Source organism: Euwallacea similis, chromosome 6 (genome assembly GCF_039881205.1).
Source record: "Euwallacea similis isolate ESF13 chromosome 6, ESF131.1, whole genome shotgun sequence".
In the NCBI taxonomy this organism is placed as follows: domain Eukaryota; kingdom Metazoa; phylum Arthropoda; class Insecta; order Coleoptera; family Curculionidae; genus Euwallacea; species Euwallacea similis.
This window is the reverse complement of record NC_089614.1, coordinates 457,646-478,197: the sequence shown is the minus strand read 5'-3', so window position 1 is coordinate 478,197 and position 20,552 is coordinate 457,646. Positions and strand designations below refer to the sequence as shown.

The 20,552-nt window shown below is 34.4% G+C and overlaps 1 protein-coding gene across 2 annotated transcripts in view; it reads right to left on the bottom strand.

Annotated features, from left to right (window-relative positions):
- Positions 1 to 20,517, bottom strand: part of LOC136409395 (furin-like protease 2) — a 191,549-nt gene extending 171,032 nt beyond the window's left edge. For both annotated transcript variants that reach the window (XM_066390859.1, XM_066390857.1), the window contains exon 1: positions 20,271 to 20,517. The gene's annotated coding sequence lies outside the window, so the exon portion shown is untranslated. The remainder of the gene's footprint in view (positions 1 to 20,270) is intronic.
- Between the last annotated feature and the right edge of the window lie 35 nt (positions 20,518 to 20,552).

The following is a 20,552-nucleotide window of genomic DNA, read 5'->3' as shown; positions in this document are numbered from 1 at the left end:
ATACAGGGTGTCATAGGTGAAAAAATAAATCATATTTTCATTAATACATCTCCACTATTTCGAACTAATTTCGCGAAATTTTGTATTCGGGAATTTCTTGAGATGATAAATTCAAATTTATCGATGATTTCGGTGTATCTTCTAGAAGGCACCAGAGGCGGTCATTAGGACTCATTTAAACTGCCAAAATTTTTTGTGCCACGGTATATGTCATATTGGACTAGATAAATCTTTTCTCTCACCTTTCCTGCTTAAAAAAGGTATACCCTATTGAAGTCGCTAGAAGAAACGGTTTCCGAGAATAAAGCATCTAAAGCTGATATACATATATAAATAAAATCGATAAATTTGAATTTATCATCTCACGAAATTTCCGAATACACAATTTCGTGAAATTAGTTCGAAATAGAGTAGAGGTACGATATTACAGAAAATGTGATTTATTTTTTCACCTTTGACACCATGTATCTCGGTTATTATCAACTTTTGGACTAAGGCAAGTTTAGTGAAATCGACTTATTTTGAATTAGCCTATCCACCTTTCAAGAGATACCGTTGGCTTACGGGACACCCTGTATATAATTTCCAGGGTTGAAGGGCTTTGCTTTTACTTACCTATAATCGTATTAGGGAGGATTTCCTACATAGACCTAAACGATCAATATTAGTTATATCCAGACCCTTCATTATGGTATATTTACTTCAATCTGTCGAACCACGGAAAATACAATATTCTACCCACATCTATCAAGTATCAAGTCGTCAAAACTCGATTAGTAAAGTATTCGGTAAATATTTGCTCAAAATGCCCAAAACCAAATACACTTTTTCAGCGGGCACGCACATCCAGTTCCCAGTTCGCATTCCAGGAGAAATTCGTTTTTGATTATTTTAACAGAAATCATAAGCTCATTAGGGAGAGGGTAGTGTTTTTGTGCAGTTATTAAGTTCTCATAAATCTGTTTCTTGCGTGATTTGTTAAACTGTACCCACGTTGAATTTTCAGATATAATAAATTGATACTACCTTATTCATGTCGGACGTATATCGATCCACATCGTTAACGTTTCTTAATAACGCGCATTTGTGAGGTGTAGAATTGGAGATTGCAAAACCTCTCGTAGTTTTTAGAAATCTCCCAAACGACAAAAGAGAGGATTTATCACAAATTTTCTGCTCGTTTCATCCACAGCAGCCTAGAGAATCTCTCTAAATCATTTTCGCCTAATTGGATTTTATAAATTCTTTTCAACCCCTGATGACACGATGTGCTTTCCGGGAATAAGAACTGCATCCCCGGCAACAATAGGTCACTTCCTCCAACATCCTGGAAAATTAATGAGACGAAAACGTGACTTTTGGCATTTTCCGACTCCATCGCGTATTTATCAATCAACCGTTTTTACGTACATCCCCTGATCAAGATTGATTGTCCGGTTAAGACTAGATGAATCAGTACCAAATTATGTCGCCACAGAGGTGACCGCAAACATCGATAAACTTAACCGGGCATGTTGGGAGCGGGTTAAAAATTGATCACGTCAAAAGCAGGGTAATGGGGATAAAGCACTGGTTGTTGAATAGTTAACACACTGGCATGTGCATTAAAATTTAATTTAGATGTGCCGATATGACCAACGCTTTGAGGTCTGACAGCCACGCTGTGCCGGGATATTTCAGTGATTTCAATGATAAATTCGCTATTGGTAATTTAAGGGTAAAACTATACAAAACATTATGCACCTGTCCCCCTCATATTTCCCCGAACCAATTAAAACACCAGTTGAAACACAATATCGGAAAAACTATGAAACTGCAGAAGCAAAGTCGCAAAAATAGCACTGCCTAAGGCGATAATCCGCTAAGCAAACACGGGGTCATAAAGCGACCTGGAGAAATAATAAGCCCTTCTATGTAGAAAAACAGAGTTCGTGTATGCCACTCGTAACCCTTTTCACTTACACAATTTTTTTGCCATTCGAGCCCTCCGGTTGCGTATGTCAACAAACCTCTTGAATAAAAGAAGTGTCGGTATTCATCAGGAGGTTTTTCGCTCGAAATTTCAACGGCTTTCGCCCCTAGACATTCGTGGAAAAGAGTAGTTAGGTTTCAGGTTTTTACTACCATTGTGACTTTAGTGGATAATTTGATTTTCGCACACATTTTTAGAATAGATAGTTTGCCCGACATAAGGATGTCAAGCATGGGGATCTCGTAAACGGAAATAGATACCGGCTTGTTTAAATGGCAGAGAAGTAGATAAGTTACGCATGCACCCACGATGCAAACAGATCTATTAAATAACTGAATTTCGAAACAGCTAAAAACCTAGAATTATTTTTGGTTTTTCAGTTATTTCGAAAAAACCGAAATTGTCGAATTTCTTTTTTGTTTTTTTCCGACTTCCGTTAAGGAACAAATGAAGACTACAATAACTTTTCTATTACAGTTTTTGATTTTCCATCTTCGGTTTTTATATTCAAAGAGGGAGTTAAAGGACTCTTTTCCCACTTTTAACACAACTTGCCTTCAGCATAAGAGAGATTACAGAAAGGACTGGCCCTAAACCATCAATCCCCACATGCATATATGCCTACTAAAAATTCAATCACGTCTAATGGCGGGTTCTCATATGCCTAAATTGCCCCAAAAAGCAATCGTCTGTAAAATTAGGCAAATTTCCAGCCAATAATTTGACAACCTCCCTTCTTACAAAACAGATTTTTCCCCCATAATATTGGCAAAAATTGAAATACTGACGTCTGTATACAGATAATCTTATTTGCTTACGATATTCCTCATTATGTCCCCAATCGGAGTTTATAATCTTGCTATTACTACCGTGCGTGCTACAACTGTGCAAAATCAATCGGTTGAGTATTTTGTTTGTGTAAAAGTCAAGTGGGATTTTACAAATAAATTTGCATTGATGGTACTTGGACAATGCATAAAAGTATAGCAATTATTAAAACTTTTCCAAATTTTATTTCCTAAATGGTGAAATATGACCGATAAATAAACGAGTATTCTCAACATTGTTTGGTCGTGATCTATTTGGAATAATTTAAATTATGAGATCAAAATGCAGTTAAATTAATTGGAAAACGGGAACAAAAATTACGACCCAGATAAAATTATCTACATTTTAACGTAAACAAATTACCATCCAGCTTTAATGGCAAAGCAAATACCTAATAATGTTTAATTTCTCATTGGATTTTCGCTCTGGAAAATAAATAATAATATTCAGGGTGCAATCAAAGGCCCTATGAAAGCAAATAGGTGCTTTACGTTGAATTATAATAATTATTATTCTTGAAACCATATAATTTTATAGATAATTGGCTGTTTTCTTGATAGTATTTACTTAGGTCTCTATAGACACAGAAAAGCTAATGAAGAGCTATATGAAAGAGACAACATTCTAATAATTTTAGTTTATGTGTAACTTGTCCCATTTATCTTCGATATAACAACCCGCCAATATTGCTCACCCCAGAGCAATAATTCAGCTACTCTAACTAATAACACTCAACGAGTTGTTAATACCCGCAAAACCTATAGTCGAACGCTTTTCAGTACATTAAAACACACCTAATTAGCGTCGGAACAATTAATTTCATCTGACGGCACTTGTGCAAAACAAACTACTTTAGTTTCGCTCGGGTTGTCTAAATCACGCCCCAGGGTTATGTCTTCTGGTAAAGTTGCGAATAGCTTGGCTTTCAAACCACATGTCTCCACGGAAACCAAAACGACCGGAGCATAAATTAAACAATCGTGTTGCTATTTTACCACCTGAAATTCAATTTCCACGTCGAATTCTGGGCTGCCTTTAGGGGTTTATTACCAAATGATGGAAAAGCTAGAGTTAAGGGTGAAGGAGTAGATCAAGAAGCCGCAAAATTTGTTGGGTTTGGTGTATATTCAACTGCTTCAACTGATAAATTGAGATTTGATATTTTTACAATGTTTCCCATTCATAGTGGAGATCCTGACATTCGATGATATAGATGGAACGCAGAGTGAATCAGGATCGTATCACAACCATATCAGCATCCTGGGGAGAATGTATTTTCAGCCGGCTAGGCGCAACAACTTGAATGACCCTCATAGGTCCATAATACGAGAATGGACCCAGAAGTACGGGACCTAACAATTAAAAAAAAAATTGAAAAATATTACATTATTTCTCAACATAGTCTCTTTTGAGATTGACCTTCTGACGTTTTGAGATTTCCTAGCGATGTTCTATTAGCTTCTATACCCTGTTTACAGTAAGAAGCTTCGAATGTTTCAAAACAGGCATCAACCTCGGACTCCACCTCTTCATTATTGGCGACTCTGTTTATACCCAGCTATTTTTTCAAGTTTGGGAATAGAAAATAATCTGAAGGGGCTAAATCTGGTGAATACGGTGGGTGAGGGAAAAGTTCGAAACAAGATGATTGATTTTGGTCATGGAGATGACGAAAGTGTGAACTGGTGCGTTGTCTTGATGAAACAAGACTTTCCTTTTCGCCAAATGCGGTAGCTTTTTCCTAATTTCTTCGCACAGACGTTGCAATAAATTTCTATAATATTCTCCGTTTATTGTTTTTCTTTTAGGGAGATAGTAACTAAAATTATCCCACGTGTATCCCAAAAAACTGATCATCACCTTTCCTATAAATGGAACGGTTTTCGTTTTCTTTGGAGTGGATTCTCTCCTTTGAGTCCCTTATTTTGATTGTTTTTTCGTCTCAGGTGTGAACTTATGGACCCATGTTTCATCCATGGTTATGAATCGACGCAAAAACTCGGCGTTATTGCTGCAAAACTTTGCCAAACACTCCTTTTTATTTCAATTGTGAGTAATATCGGCACTCATCTTGCGCACAGCTTTCTCATATCCGTTTGTTTGATCAAAATGCGATGTCTAATACTTTTTCAAATGTATATCATATCTGCTAACTTGCGCAATTTTAGCCGACGATCTTCCAGTAGAGTTTTGTGAATTTTTACCACAATTTTGGTAGTGGTTACTTCACTGGGCCAACCACTACCGAATTGGTCTTGGCAGCTCGTATTAGCGAGTTTAAGTTTTGCTGCCTAATATTTTACAGTTGTTCATGAAGAACCAGATTCCCGCAAAGTAGAACCTGACTTCTCTTTAATGTTGGATGGACTAAGATCTTTCAAGTAAAAGTCTTGAATCACGTATCGATAACTAATTTTTCCATCTTTTTAAAATCTCCAAAAACGGCTCTAAAACAAGCACAAATTGACGTAGCACCCTCAAACTTTCGCCATAAGCTTTTTAAGAATAGGTCTTTGTAATATACGCAAATTTTTAACAAAAAATCTGCATCTATATGTCAGGTCGGGTACTTTTGGGACTATCCTCGTATGTCAAAACTTTCTCCCAATTGCTCCAGTGCTTGGTGTTGACAAGTTTCATGTGTTAGTCCGAATCCGGAGAATGTTCGCCGCGGGGCTTCTCCGAAAATGTTGATTTTAGCTAAGACGTCTACAATAACAATACTATAGTCAATTGAAAATCATTTTGATATTTTTACATTAAATAGATGTGAACACAAATTTCCTAAGTGGCGAATTAAATTAAGATTTATCAACAAGCAGGAAGGGAAATGTATTTAAATTGGATAAATCATTGTATTGTCTCAAACAGGCACCGCAATACTGGAATGGGAAGATAAATAGACACTTAGAGAGTCTTAGTATTTAAGAGATAAAATTTTAATTATTTTTTAAATAGTTTATACCGGCATGCTGATATATCAACAAATATCTATATTTTCGTCTTCATTATTTTTTTAGTGGAATAATTCGAAAGGTTACACAGCTCAAGTGGAAATTATTGAGATTTTTCATATTTTTGAGAAATTATGCCCAAACTTCTTCATATCGCGAAACGCATTTTAAAAGCCACACAGCTAATAACCTCTCCAGGTTTTAGGCAAGCATTTTTGGAACTTTAACGTTCAAAGCCACGAGTAACGTACTAAATTACTATCATCACATATCAACTTACTATCAACTCCAATCCTGAATTAAGTCGCTTTATTTCAAATATTCTTAACTCAACATTCGAATTCTAATGGAATTGCCACGCTACAGAATTATCTGCAACCCATATTTAAAATAAATGGAACACTTTTACATCGAAATTAATCACAGACTCATGAATATTGCGAAAGCAGGCATTTCCATTTAGTTTCAGCCTTAAGCCTTGGCAATTATCATTTTATCAAGGTAGGAATAACGCACCTGCTTTAATATTTTACACATAACAAAACTGCCCAGCATACACCTTCTTTCTTATGTAGGACGCATCTGGACCTTAGAGATTTTCATCAGGGGAAATAGGTTTCTGTCCCTCTCCCATCATTGATTAAGAATGGAGCACACCTTTTAGGTTATTAACGGAATGTATTTAAAAGAAGGAAGTCTACACTGAAGAGTGAAATATGGATCAATCTCGACGAGTGGCCGTACTTTCACCTGATCGTTACTAGTTGAAGCGTAATGTCGTTCATGGAAGAGTTCACTTGATTTTTAGTATTGAGGAATATCTTCACGGTTCTTTTAGTTTCTTGCAACATGTATAAATATTTTGGTTTACAGAGGAGTGGGCAATAATTCACTAAAAATTAGCTAAAATGTACTAAGGGAAATTTTAGCGAACTATAATGACCATAACCGCATCATGGAAAGTGCTGGACATTTCGGACGGGACACTTTGCAGTGATTGATGGAAAACCTAAGTGTAAGGGAATCCATTAGGGCGAGAGGCTAGTGACCTGAGAGGGGCGAATCTGCCTTTTGATTATTGTCAAAAGTTCATAAAGTAAACGAACTTGGAAAATATTAGCATAATTATTTTGGAAAAGGCTCTTAACATCGTCTTTATAATAATTGAAAGACGTCTTGTTGGCGCACATCTGCGAAAGCACTTTAAACAAAAACTTACGATATTGCGGAGTTGAAAGGAAATGTTACTTTAACTTAACTTTAGAGGAAACTCTATGAGTTTGATAAATTGCAGCTCAGAGAATTGGCTGAAAATGGCAATGAATCCGGATAGGTTATAAAACACGCCGATGGGCCAACTTTAAGTTAAAAATTATATATGTTTTGATTGCCAAGGAACTATAGATTTGGCAAGATATAACGGCAAGTTTCATTAAGCTCGTTTCTTTGTGCCAGAATGTCCAGTATTAAAAATTGTCAAAGGTTCTAGAAACTCAATACATGAAATAGATTGATCAGCCATAAAAAGCGGTTTTGCTCGTTACGAATACTGCTTTCATACTTTAGCAGACATCCGGATTTTTCATGATTCTGACCGAATAAGCTCACGGGTTACCGGATTTGCACCGGAAATCGATCCGAAATAGAATCACCCGTTAGGATTTGTCTCCCTTTTTCTTTATTCCAATAAAAAAAACTAACATTTTATGTTATGGACACCATTTCGTGTTTGTACTTTCGGAATCATGCACGTGTTACTGCGGAGAAATACGAAGTTGACCTAAAACTTTGGAGGTATAAATTATAAATATTTAAGAGTGGTTGCCGCAGACGCACCACGCAGAAAGACATGAAGAAGGGCCATAAAATATCCTTGATGAAGAAGAAAAAGCTGAGGACCGATAGCTAATTCAATGAATGAGATCCGATCTGGCAAGAACCTGCCTATTGTAACTCCACACATTTCACGGTCAGTCATCGGATTGTTTCAGTAATTTCAAGGCTGCTCGAAGTAACTATTACCAACTTAAGGATCCCTAACACAATTAAGCTAATTTAGAGATATATGTGTTGATATTGTGTGACTTCCTAAGAGATTTTAGAGGTCTAATCAAAAGTTTTCGTGGGGATTTTTTGCTCCGACTGCGTGGAAAAATAACAAAAGTTTGTCCGTCATTATCCAACGCCTGCGAATCGATGGAAAAGATCACAGACCGCGGGAAAATCAAAACGTCGAACTGGCGCCATTAACAGGAACAAGACTTTTCCCTGTATGCTTTCCGTGGGAAATCAGGTAACGAAGTAAAAATTACTGGAAATCGCTTCAAAGTAATTTTACTGTGGCGAAGTGCAAAGAATCAAAGCTCGCCGAGTAACCAACTGGGGTAATCGTGTCGTGTCACTCCTTTTGAAGTTACTTTCCGAGAATCTGGTAATAATCTTTGAGTGCTTTATTGAGAAAATAAATAGTCTTCCTTCTAAGTATGAAAAGTATTTCTAAAAAAGTTGATGTATTAAAGTGAATAATTCATGAAAGGATGACGCGAACTAAGCCATGACCCCTCCAAAATAGCGTACGAGATAAAAGGGAGCGTAAGGGGGTAATCCGCTATGTAAACAAACATATCCGATCCAGCAGGGGTGCAATAAGCTTTCCAGGGAAAAACCTCGTGTGTGTGGAACTTAGGAAATGATAACACTTGAAAATAACTTCATACTGCACAAAAAAGGTCTGTATTCATTAGGTTTCTGCTCTTATTTGTAATGAGACACATCCCAAGGACATCATTCCCAATTCATTGAATATACCTGCAGAATACTTAGTAATTAGGAGAAATACTTCTCCTTAATTAAAGGTCCATATTTTTGGTCCTTCTCGCACGAATATCCTGAACAAATAACAGAAAAGTGCTAAAATACAGCGCTTCGTCCTTTGACAAGGGTAAACAGCAATTAAAAGTTATGGAAAAACGGTCCTTAATTAACGGAGCAAAATGATAATAAACAGCTCCTTTGGGATAGTTAATTACAGTGAAACGAAATAATTCCTAAAACTGATTTTCGGATAAATTAAGGGTCTATATTTAGAAGTGGATTTAAGTAGAGAACGGTATAACCCAGCGGAATTAATTAAATAAATAAATTGCGAAGAATGCGAAAATGGATAATTAATTGGGTGGGGCGTGAAGGTGTGCAGGTTGAAACGCGCTAGTATTGTCATGTTTCGAAAGTATGAAGTTCCTGGAAACCTTTTATGCTCGAATGTGGTAGACTTCGAAGGTATTGACCGTACGCAAATTACGTACGCACGCCACCATTAAAAAACCCCACATATGAATTAGTTCCAAGCGTGCATTGATTGTTATATCTAATATTCGTGCCCCCATATTCATAACAAATAAATCACTCTCCACTTTCTCCTGAATCTGCGGGTGTCGTCAGCGAAAGAAAGAAAATTATAACTTGTGGTATTTTAGCTTCAAACACCTACATACTCCACCACGCGATAACATTCAATCGTCGTTCATTGTGTGCTGATTAAAACAAAACCATTTAGATTTAATTATTAAATTATATGTCCACAGCGCACTAAATATAAATTAACGATATTAATAATAGATAATCATTAGCTACCTCCATTTAAAGGGATGACTTTCAAATCAATTCATCAAAAGAAAATAACGTTTTATACTTGTCGCGTGTATTTTTCTTTATCACGTCGAAATATGCCACTCCAAGCATAAAATCCATTTGGAAATGAATTACCATTAACTTTTAAATTGGTTCCAAGCCATTTTATATAAACCCATTTCTGCTTAACTTGCTTTGCTCGCAATTGCAAGCTTACATGAAGCTGAGAGCAAAAACAGTTCGTAGTTTGCACGTAGTTTTATGATGTTTAAACCTTTATAGTACAGGAAATCTGGTTAATGTTAGGAACTTTCATTGTATGGAAAAAATCGCAGAACACTAAGGGCTGTATTCAAAAACCACACTTGAGTGTAAGTACAAATTGAGTGTGGCTTTGATGTTTTCTTCTCATTAAAATACATGGAAAGCTGTCAACAATTCAATTGAGTGGTCTTTGAGTGCGTGCTCACATGAGTGGCTTCCCGCTAGTATCATTTTTTAGTTCAACGCTAAAGCACGTGCTCGAATCATGCTTTTACTTATTGGTGCAAAAACCAATATCATGTCTTTCGAATTCAATTTAAATGGAATAGATCTACCTAACAACTTAGTAATTCATGTACTAATTAAAATTAAATTGTTAGATCTGTTTATCGATAAACGATTGAAATTTGACGTTCATGTGGATTCATTGAGTGGCAAATTGTCTCGTAATTGCTACGCTTTGAGAATTCTTGTTCAGGAGCTGCGAGACGAAACTTAGAACCTGCTACATTCAATATTGAATTTCCTTCTGAGGCTCCTGCAGCAATCAGCTGTTTCATGATATGTTCACGTTGCACAAGAGAGACGTTAGGGCAACCTTTTGAAACGTAGTAAAGATTCCTCTGCAGGATGTTCTAAACCCGATATGCTATCATAGCTAAATGGTGAGAGTCACAGAGTCTGTTAAATTTAAAACAATATGCTAAATTTAATACTCGTGTTTAAACTGAAAACAATATTGCCAAATGATCTTTAGTTTCCGAGTTATTATGAAAAAATTCAAATTTGATCAAATTTAATTTTCTAAATAAATCTAAAACTAAAAGTTTTTCAGTAAAATGTTTGATACAAAAACTTCATAGTTTTTTTATATCTACAAACCAATAAATTTGAAATTTTTAAATATTGATTAGTTTTTGAGATAACGACAACAACTTGAGTTTTGTAAATACGAACCTGTACATTTCTTGTCGATTTTTAAAAGTCCTAAATAATCCCTTTACAATGATGTACTACAGATATTTTTTTTGTGTTTTAGGTCAAAAAAATGATTCTGCATTTTTCTTTTAATAAGCTATGCCGGTCTTGGAGTTCTAAGTAAAAAATTCAACTGTTATGTTGCGCAAAAATATTATGCTGGCAAATAAATTATCAATCAAGCCATAGAAAATTAATAATAAATTGGTAAAAAAAATCATGTGATATATTATTGTAAAGGGGTTACTAAGGACTTTTAAAAATTGCCAAAAAAAGTACAGGTCCGTATTTAAAAAACTCAAGTTGTTGTCATTACCTCAAAAACCAAGCAATATTTAAAATTTTGAAATTTACTGGTTTGTATACATAAGAAAATTATGAAGTTTTTATATCATTTTACATGTATGTATGTAAACATTTACTGGAAAATCTTTAGTTTTTGATTCATTTCGAAAATTAAATTTAACCAAATTTTAGTTTTTTCATAATAACTCGGAAACTAAAGATCATTTGGCAATATTGTTTTCAGTTCTAACAAGAGTATTAAATTTAGCATATTTTTTAAGATTTAACCGAACCTGTAACTCTTACCGTTTAAGAGATAGCCATGATAGCATATCAGATTTGAAACACTCTGTATAAACCGCTATTTTTGAAGACAAAAATTTTCACCCTGCAGTTATTTTTTCTACAAGTATATGATGGTCGAAATGGTTCAAATCCGAAATAACTGGTCAAAAATAACTCTTTTTGGCGTGGTACGTATAACAGTTTGATTAGAGCGTGAATTATGGTCTAAAAGTCCAATAATATTGCGCCAACAGCGTCCTTACAGTTTTTCCAAATATGATATGAGAGTAGCTGGATGCAAGTCGTCCCTACTTAAGCTGGTCAAAACTTCACAGATTTGAAATTTGTTTTCCCCTGAATCAAAATATATTGCCACAAAATTTAGTCTGGAAACTATTAATATTCTCATGTCTTCTATCAGTGAGGAGTAAGTATTTTATCTAAAGCAGTGGGTCAAAATCAAGGCAGTTCAGTAAACAGAATTGAAACAAGTTGAATTTACTTTTTAATTTTGAAATTTCCCGCTACTCTTGAAGTCGAAAAAGCTTAAAGAATTTATATAAAAGCGCTTTTCGCTTCAAGTCTTCCTCAACTGATCTCAATTAACATAGAGAACTTCATGCCTTTCTGGAGAATGTACCAAATTCTTTCTTAAAAACTTTTCTTGTTTGTGAGATTTTTAAGGAAATTGATGTTCCGTTGTTACGTCCACGATTTTGGGGTCTCGCACGCAAAATCCTTATGAGAATTCTCGAACCAGCTAGCTCTTTAAAAACGCCACAAGAGGGAAGGCCCATAGTGTAGTCCCTCCGCCAAATTGGAAAATATTAAGTTGTGCTACTGTAAAAAGATTCTTTTCCAAAGCCCAAGTGGCTGCTTCTGTTTTCACTCAAAACGAGTTTGTTGAAGTGTTAATAATATTTCTCGATTTTGGATCGATGGGGCAATAAAACAGCAAGCACCACTTGGAACGCGATTTGTAAAAAGCACAATGAAATAAGTTTTTCGATCTATTTAACTCCCGATTGAATTATCGCCCAGAACTTGAGAAAAATAAAGCCGTCGTGACTCGGATCAGCCTGGCCATCAATAAAACTTCACAAGAAATATGTGTTCAGATACAAGTTTCTTTCTGATACTCGTCCAAGGAGGGGAAAAAACGTGAGACTAAGGGCGGTCTTCTTTTGTACGTTTCCATTTATTTGTCATGGTATTGTTCCCACCGCACAAACAATTGGTATTTTTATTTATTTTTAGATCTCTCAGGTTTCGCTAAATTAAATTGATACAATAAACGCCAGTCTGGTGATGTTACTGTAATCCGAAAGGAAAATAAATGTCTCAGAGCTTGCCATGTGGCTTGTCTCACAATCGTATATGTTTGTGCCCCAACCCGAGGGTAAAGACTACCGAATTAGGGTAGCATGGGAGAGAATGCAAAGCCATTAACACACAAGGCAATAAATTGGAATATTGGTATTGACTGGCGAGCAATTCCATTAGGTGTTAGAATGGTTAATTGAAGCGAATAGCAGTAGCACTTTGGTTAATTTTGAAACCGATGTTTCGGGCTTATTGCGAGATGTGTAGGGAGTATTGTGCATGCGGTGTCTTTGCCATAAGGGTCTCTGTGGACTCTGAATTGGAGAATTCTGTCAATTGAGAAAAGATTCAGGCATGGGAGATTGCACTGCATACACAAGTACTTCAGGAATTATTCATTGCATTCAGCAATTCACCGATTTTATTTCGACCGTGAATTCTATTGCAGAGCGCCATGACTCTCGAAAATTCAGTTCAAGATACCTGATTTTCGTATTGCCAATTGGGACACAAATTATCGGGAAATTGATAGGAAAATTTGAAGAATAGATATCGCAACCTTTTTGGATATTTCCTGGAAAATTTGGAAAGTTTAGAAGAGTTAATGGAAGCCGAACATTTTCAAATAAAGGCTTGGACTTTTACTATGAAGCAGTTTCAACACCTCGACCATAGGTATCAAAGGGAACCTGCATCTAAGAAACTAAGACTAATCCAATCTGGATACGTTCTGAAGACGGTAACAGACTTGCCACTGAAACGTTCACAGGAGTTTACGTCCGAGTTCTTAGTAAAGAGTGAATTAGTTAGCCATAACTGAAAGTCCCAAAGAAAATAAAAGAAAAAAGTAGAATAATACAGGATGTTTGGTGCATGAACAGTCAGAATTTTTTTGTGGACTACTGGAGTCATTTACAAGGTGTTAGGCTCCAATGACTTAGATCCTAAATGCTATAGCTACTGAGAATTTAATTTTTTTAAGTTTTTCGTCAGATTAACCAAAATCTCCCATTCAAACCTTTAAAAATGTTTCGTTTGTAGCTGTATCAGCGTAGAATTTTTTTCACTTTATTCTGTAGTAAATTCTTGTTCAAAATTAATCATTATTTGATGCAACGATCCCCAAGAATTTTTGTTACAATGCTCCGAATTCCTAAAATAACTTAAAAGTAGTAAATAAAGGTTACTAAAATTCTTGGGGATCGTTGCATCAATCAATGATTTATTTTACACAAGAATATATTACAGAGTAAAATGAAAAAATTCTAGGCTGATACAATTACGAACAAAATAATTTTAAGGGTACGAATGGGAGATTTTAGGTATTTTGAAAAAAACCTTAAAAAATTAATTTCTCAGTAACTATAGCATTTAGGACCCAGGTCATTGGAGCTAACAATCTTGTAAATGATCTCACCAACCCACAAAAAATTTTTGATGGTTCATGTGCAACACACCCTGTATATTGTACTTAGAGGCCAATTAACCTCGATGAATTTAAATTGTATAGTATTGTTGAGAACGTGGCCTTGTCTTGTATTACTATGTTAACCACCACTGAATCGTACCTAAATCCCTATCAATTCAATGAGCTTTTCTGCAGTACGTCAGAAAATTCATCTCTGTCTCTATCACATGAAATATGGACCATCAAATTTTGAGAATAAGTAAGTTTCGATCTTACAAAAGCTTTCGATTGCATATCTCATGATACTTTGTTTATCAAAAACGTCGACATCAAATTTCCATAGGGTTCAAGATTCATTTAATAAATGAGCAACAAATAATGAATAGTCTTCTTCTTCCTTTCTCATGTGCTACATCTTCCATGTGTTTTGAAAATTGCTAAATTTTCTTTCAATTTCCCGAACTGTAAACTTCGCGCGGAAAATTTTAGTTGCAAAATATAAGATGCAACCAGCTTTGCCATCAATAATTTCAGCTTCAACTTTTCCTTACAGTTGTATGGAAACCCACAATGAATATTGACGAATTGAAATTTTAAAATATTTATTTACCGAACGGAAGTGCAGAAATTGATATTTTACCGCACGAGACTGCCTCTGAGGTAAAAATATCCGAAACTAAGATTCAAAAATGTAAAACTGCATATACAAGGTGATTCAAAAATCGATCAAGAAACTTAAGGAGGTAATTCTACGTGATATAATAATGGTAGAGCTTCATATAATTTTTATCGAAATTAGTTAATTAATTATTAATTAATTTAATTTAAAATGTATCTTAATTTGTATTATTAGTCCATTCTTTTTATTTATCTTAAAATAATGGAATTTAGAAAGATGAAAAATGAACTTTAATTAATTTTTAAAGACGATTTACGTCTAAACGGTTAGATTTAGCGAGTTAAATAAAGAGTACCTTTTTGAAAGGATTTATATCACTCTTTCGGAAAACTTGTTAAAAATTAGTGTAGCTATCAAAGCTCAAAAATTATGGCAGAAAATCAATTTTCAATATAGGTAAAGTGCTCCTTAGCGACACACAATCGAATTGAATTATTACTAAAATAATGGAGCATAATCGACTTAGTCCATGCTCCAAACATTAGTCATATCAAATTTTGCGTAAGTAAATAATTTAAAAAAACAAACATAAAACATTTAAATTTGACGGACTGTAGCTCGAAAACCAATAATATTTCGAAAAAAATTTATATGAAGCTGATTTTATCATGTAGAATCACGTCTTTAAGTTTCGTGATTGATTTTTCAATCATTCTGTGTAGAGAGAAAAAATGATTCAAAACATGACACGTGAGTTTTTTTTTTTTAACGTTTGTATCAAAAAGTGTTATTTGTGTGATAGTAGGCCTCTACCAACTTTCCTTATTGCAGAACCAAAAAATTAGGTGCTTCTGAGGCGAAGATGGTAAAGAGATTTCCACTTCCTAATGCCAAAAACTATTTGAATAATATGTCTTCGGATCACATTAATAGATCATTACCCGAAACTTATTTAATTAAATCTAATTTAATTGCTCCATAATAGCTAGAAGCAATAAAACACCGGAAAGAGTGAAGCATAATGAATAAATACCTAAAGTATATTTAGATAATGCCATTAACGTGAAAGTTGCATAAAATATCTATTAACATATTGCAATTTTAGCTTGGTAGATTTTCATTTTAACGCAACGTATTTCAGCAATTTATCCATATGGAGCAGTTTTAAATTTTCGACACGATATGCTTGATTTTTGACCATGTACTGCTTTTAAATTAGTTGATATTTATTATCAAATATAATATGTGACTCATGTAAATACAAAATTTATTTTAAAGCTATTTAATATCTGCAAAAACTGTTAATAAACCCCGCGAAATTAGCGTTCTGTGATTCCTTTGAAAAACCGCCTAACCTCTTATTAGGTAATCATACATCCATTTTTCATGGCATTGAAATTTATTGTTCTTTAGCAGCAATTAACACATACCAATTTTTTATCGTGTCTATAACATCCTATTGTTCCATTGTTCCCTGCTGAGCAATGGATCATTGTTACGTAAAATCTCTGGTTTAGTTTTCATGGAAAACTCGAATGGTAAGTGAATTTTTTCCATTCATGACCATGATTATTTTCGTTTGGGAAATGATGCACAAACCCGTACCTTCAGCAGCAAATAAAACATGGTTAAATAAAGATTGTTAGCTCGAATTCCAGGAACCAACTTTGGGTGCGATAATTTTGTTAGTTAATCGGTGTGAAAGAAGTAAGCACAAATTTAATTAGCATCCATTGCTGTGCAGTTGTATATATGGGAAAACCGTTATCTGCTGTCTTCGACAATAACAATAACGCTTATCACTAGTCAACATACATAAACATTGTTACATGTCTCTTTATCATCATGGTTTTGCTGATTTGGCTGTCATCTGTATGAAACGAGAGAATAAGGTCAAGGGCAATCTAGCTGATGGAACTACAAATTGATTAAGGGGGATTTAGATCAGGGTTAACTTGCAAGAAACGCGGATAAGGTTTGCATAAGTAGTGCAATTCGTTCATGTTTTTTATTAGAAATTAGGTCACTAAACAACAAGGTTATTAAGATTAATTTGGGTATTAACAGGCTTTTTTTGGTACTGAGAAGTAAATCTTTTTAAACGGGGCTCTTATGGAGAGTCTAAGAAATTTGCAAATGAGGGGAGTCTGGTAAATTTTGAACGGTGATACAAACCACTCATTGAGTTATACAGGGTGTTTTAAAGCATGTGTCGGAAAACGAAAGGTATGATTCTTTGGCTGATTTTAAGAAAAAAAAGTTCTTATTAACGTGGATCCGCGAACACACCGTTTTCGAGATACAAGGTGTCAAAAAACAGTTTTTTTTCAGTCTTAATGATATCTCAGGAATCGTTTGAGATACAGAAGTCACATTTTGCGAACCTATTAATGTTAATATTAGTTACGTTTGGAGCGCTACTTCAATTTTTCCCCATATGCCAGGGGCGGAGATTTTAGGGTTGCGTGAGATTTTTTGCCTCTAATTTTTACGTCACTGTCACTATTTGCCTTTGGCTATAATTTCCCAAATTCACGCGTATGGATTAAGAATCACCCAGTATATTTTAATCACTCTTCTTCCAGACGTATAATTGGTGGAGCATCTCATCTGAAATTGTTCAATTGCATTTAAAGAACATATTATTGTTATTATTTTGCCTTGAAAGATTGATCAAATAGGCACGTATTTGTATCATTTGCTGCTATTTCGACGATTTCGCCACCACTTCGGTTATTATTATGTAAATGAAGAATTTCATGGATATCGTCATTCTCCCAAACTCATTTAAACTCTCTTACAACCCTGCATAGTCAAGATGTATTTGTCCTCAAATTGGAAAACAATTTTCAATTATATGAAGGGAATCTCATTAATACATGCACACATGAAAGCATAATATAATTACATAATTATTTCATCCATAAGCCTGCAATCGCCTTGCGTACAACGGCATTGTTATTGCCACATTATTTATTTGATGCTTAAAAAAAATTACCGACATTATAAAAGCATTTTGCCAATACCACCTGGGCAAATAGTTTTATTTTTAACTGCAAAAATAAGAAAATTGTAGGTGCCAACTATCGATTTTTGAGGTTACAGCGGTCACCGATTTCGATATTTGTATTTGCGAAAGTTTATACAGCGAGCAATCAAAGTGAAGAACTTTTACCGGCAATTTGACTGTGCATTCTGCATTATAACTTTATTTCTTCGGGTACTTCAGGTTTCAGAGAAGGGTCTTCGTGCGAGATTTTTGGGCGCCGAAGACGCGTGAACGAAGAGAGGAAAGTTGAACAAGCGGAAAAAAACTGCAGCAACAGCAGCAGCAGCAACCGAAAGTAAAAGTTTGAATATATATTAGGAAATCGAACTCTTGTGAATGGTAATAACGTTCAAAGTTAATACAAAAATGTGAATTTAAATTATTTTCATTTACATAAGTGAAGAAACGAGAGATATTACTTGTCTTAGATTTTATATCTAAGTTTTGGGTATATACTTTTGGTATGCCACAATAAAATTGTGTTTTCGCTGCAAAAGTTCGAAAATTTAGTTAGTGATGATGATCGAGGAACGTGAAATGAAGACAAATTTCTGGGCGATTTTTTAGTTCCAGGACGATAAATAATCTCAGCATGAAGAATAAAATTATGATTAAGTACGCAATTCGATTTTTAATTTCAATTTTACGGAGAACGAGTTATAAAAATTTATTAGGTAACCGTTTCAATTTGAAGAACTTGAGATCCACATAGCATAATTATTTACCATTTAGCTTCGTTTTAATTTAATTAGAATGAAATATCGAAATACGGCTTTTTACGTATTTATCGTATTTTTAATTCGGAGAAAATTACATCGTCTTTTGCTTGAGTCAGAGTGAAACAGTTTTCACATTCGATCTCATAAAGTGAATCAAAACATCAACTATTATGAATGTTAATTTTTTAAATTTTTCTGTAATATTTTACATCATAAATTAAAAAAGTGTTTATTTCGAAAACGGGACGAGTGCATGCTATATCAAATATCAAAATCAAATATGTGAAAATCTACAAATTGTTTCATCAAAAGAAGCATTTTTGCTTTCATGCTTAGCACATTTCGGTCTCAAATAACCTGTTAATGGTATTCAAAAACTTAAGAAAATGTTGAATATCAGAGATTTTCAGAAACTGAAGTTGATGCAAATTGAAGAAATTATGTGGGGATTCAATTTTATAGGAAGCACCCTGTGCCTATACCGACTCGTTCATTTAGTCTGAAAGACTGATGGATAATTTGCATTTGCTCAATTATAAATAAATTCAACCCATTGACTAAATGAGTTTATTTTGCATCTAGTTACATAACGAAAGCAGGTAGGTACCCTAATTTTTTTAAAATTTTTCAAACATTAAATTTGATATATTAGTCGTGTTCGTTGTAGTTCGTCCAAATAAATTTAGGAATAATTTAAACCGTATGTAATTCCAAAGTATACCAAAGCATTTTCGTTTTATTGACCTTTTAATTGATTGTCCTAATGGATAACTACATGGGACAATATAAAAAAGGTTTTCTCTCTTGAAAGTAAATGATTTCCTTTTCGGAGGGTGTAAAGTTGCTACCTTAGTCCTTGAACTGCAAAAATTAAGAGAGATGGGCATATGAATTTAAATTTATTCCATATGAGAAAGTAAAGCTTCAAAATACATATATTAAAAGTAGTTATGCAAAAATTTAAAAACATGACCCCAAATCAAAATCAAAGATTGCCAAGATTGCTCGTAGTATATGTATATTAATATTATGAGCTGACTAGCCAAAACTATTTAAAAATTGAATAACACGATTACATTACCGCTGGTTCTGACGGAAATTTTGAGAAATTCTAATTCGCCAATATCCTCATTCATGAACTCTTAGATACCCTGTATAACTTTCTGTATTTTCACTGTAAATAAAACGCGCATCACTATTTTGATTATTATTGTAAACTTTTCTAATGTTTCGAAAAAATTAAAATTTTAGTTTTCTTATTCATTATTATCAGCACTCATCATTCAAATTATCACGAGGGTCAACCCGGTGGGATACTGACTGAAATAGATAATTATTGTAATGATCTGAATTCATTAGTACATTGTAAATCCCCGTTCCACCATTTGCTCTCGTCCTTCAGTGTGACCAAGCAAATCTCTTCTAACAATGAACACAGTGAAGAATTACTAAGAAGAGCCAGGCAGAACGAGATTAAATCGTTTAGAAGAATCGTAACACTTTAAAAACCCGAAGAAAACAGTCGTGAAAGAGTTTGTTCGGTATGGTACTAATTATTTTGTTTTCAGACGTTGTCCATTGTCAGGGAATTTGTATCTATGCGGATCTTAATTAAAGAGTAATAAAAAAATTACCGGAACTAAAAGTAAAATGGGAGAATTAATAATTCTTCGAACCTCTACTGTTATCTAGGAAAACTTACGTAAGTCACATTTTCGGTTATATTTAATAATTTTTAAGTCCTAAAAACGCAAATTACCTTTTGATTATGAATTGAATTGTAACATGAAATTCTGCTGTCCTTGTATATTAGGCGCGCAACTTTCATTTCTTCCGAGGCATAACTGCAACTTGGCAAAACAAGCTTAATGAAAATAATAGTAAATAAATATTTACAATTACGTACCTACATTGATGTTGAAACAAAAAACTACTATTATCATCATATTTACTCACCTTAAGGAGAAATCCTTCAAGAAAATCACGTGCATCCTAAATCCAAGAAAAAGAAAGTAAACTCCTCTATACGGAAGTACTCGATGGTAGGTACCATCAACACTGCTTAAACACGCACAGCACCCTTATTCAAACACCTTAAGCGAGGTACTACAACACACTATATGGGACAATTTCGAGATATATTACGAAAACATGTCGATCGCGTACCATATAGAAACCGAGTTGGTACCCAATTAGTACCCAACGGCCGACTGCGGAGAACTGAACCGCACAGTACTG